This window comes from Lactuca virosa, chromosome 1, assembly GCF_052849685.1.
Source record: "Lactuca virosa cultivar CGN04683 chromosome 1, Lactuca_virosa_CGN04683_v6, whole genome shotgun sequence".
Classification (NCBI taxonomy): Eukaryota; Viridiplantae; Streptophyta; class Magnoliopsida; order Asterales; family Asteraceae; genus Lactuca; species Lactuca virosa.
This window is the reverse complement of record NC_136426.1, coordinates 28,089,691-28,091,646: the sequence shown is the minus strand read 5'-3', so window position 1 is coordinate 28,091,646 and position 1,956 is coordinate 28,089,691. Positions and strand designations below refer to the sequence as shown.

The following is a 1,956-nucleotide window of genomic DNA, read 5'->3' as shown; positions in this document are numbered from 1 at the left end:
TTGATAAAGACACATCGAGTTTTTGGCGCCGTTGCTGGAGAACGACTTATTTTAGTTATAATTTAATTGCTTGTTATTTTTCAGCCTTTATTTTATTTTTCCGTCTTAACTTCAACCACGTCGTGGGCATCTTGGCCACGTCGTGGTAACATTTTAGTGAGTTTTTTTTTTAATTTTAGTTACTTAAGTTTTTATTCGTTTTACGCGTGTTTTTTATAACTTTGTCTTAGTAGGGGAAAAAAATGGGGGATATGGCGGCCATGACAATGGAAGAGTACAAGTGACATACGAGGAACGAAAATAGATGGGGTCTTGATCCACCAAAAATCCCAACCACGACAAAGTTTGAACTTCCAGGGCACATTCTTAATATGCTAAAAGATCTATATTTTTATGGGAATGAGCACAAGGACGCATACGAGCACATAGAAGAGGTGGTGGAGATTTCAAATTACTTTAATGCACCAAACGTGAGTAAAGATGCGGTGATGCTTTGACTTTTACCGGTCACATTGAAGGGTGAAGCTAAGGAATGGTTAAAATCACTTCCCTTTGGAGCAATCACGACATGGGCTGATTTTAAGACTGAGTTCATAAACAAATTTACCCCTCCTTCAAAAGTGGCGAAGCTTAAAAGAAACATACAAAATTTTCAACAATTAGAAGGGGAGTCGCTATATGAAGCTTTGGAGCATTACAAGAGATTGTTACGATATTGCCCTTAACACGACTTCAGTGTGCAACATGAAATCTCGATATTTTATGATGGAGTCAATGGGTGCACTCGCCAACTTCTAGACTTGCATGGGCCCATACTACCTTCCACACCTACCCGTATTTTTCTCAATGGATCATCACTAACTACTCGAAAACAAACCACAACTAGGATAAGCATACATCCTATCCTTACTCTCTCTCGAGTGGTTAATCATTCCTCGTCTATCCGGCTACTAACATACTCACTCATGAAACTTCCACCAACCCTGTAGTCGCTCGTGTATGCTAATCATACATAACGCTAGATCCCATAAACGGTCGGATTCTTGATTCTACCCTAATCCCTTTATAAGACAAGAATAGGAAATAAGGCTAAACCAAACATTCTTAGGTTATAGAATCTTAGTTATGTACAACTATGATGCACACACTAAGCAACTATAGTAATGATTTCAATTTCATATAATATATCAAAAGTCCTCCCAGGCTATCAAGCATCATACATTAGCAATTCTATTATGCAGTCCATGAAGATCCCTAGCCTATCACCAGCATGCTATTCTATCATAATCATCAATAACAAATAATAGTGTGGTAACTTGGGGTATACTTGCTTGCTCCGAATGATTGTATACATCTCGTCCTTCTTTGGTTACTTTTGAAAAAAAATTTGAAAACCATTTTGAAAACTTTTACATATCCTTAGTTTGAGTCTGGATCCACATGAATGTTCATCCAATTCTCTCAAACCATGGCTCTGATACCAACTTGTAACATCCCAAAAATCTAGGTAAAAATATTTCATTTTTAAATCAAGTGATATCATTGTTTTCAAACAAAATCCCAAATTAAGCCAATCGTTTACAAAACATTGTTCTCAAACATAGAAATCATATATCAGAGTGTCCCAAATCAATATCATCAAAACCAAGAGGATGTGCACGATCACGCCTTCGCTTTCTCATGGTCATCTGAAGTACCTGAAACAGAAAACTGAAACTGTAAACCAAAGCTTAGTGAGTTCCCCCCAAGTACCACCACACAACATATAACAACATACATATTGGGTCAATAGATAACATATAATCATATAACTAGTCAACAGACTAACAAGCAGATATACAAATCACTATCGCATAACAACATCCTATATACCAGGACTCGGTACTAACAAATCAATACATCATAGCAACATCCTCTAAACCAGGATACATAACCCAGTGGGGCGACATTGGTGTC

At 37.2% G+C, this 1,956-nt stretch overlaps 1 non-coding gene across 1 annotated transcript; it reads right to left on the bottom strand.

Annotated features, from left to right (window-relative positions):
- Window positions 1-626: 626 nt before the first annotated feature.
- LOC145151837 (small nucleolar RNA R71) lies at window positions 627-733 on the bottom strand. Its single transcript, XR_013732389.1, has one exon. It is a non-coding gene; the product is annotated as a small nucleolar RNA R71 (small nucleolar RNA).
- Between the last annotated feature and the right edge of the window lie 1,223 nt (window positions 734-1,956).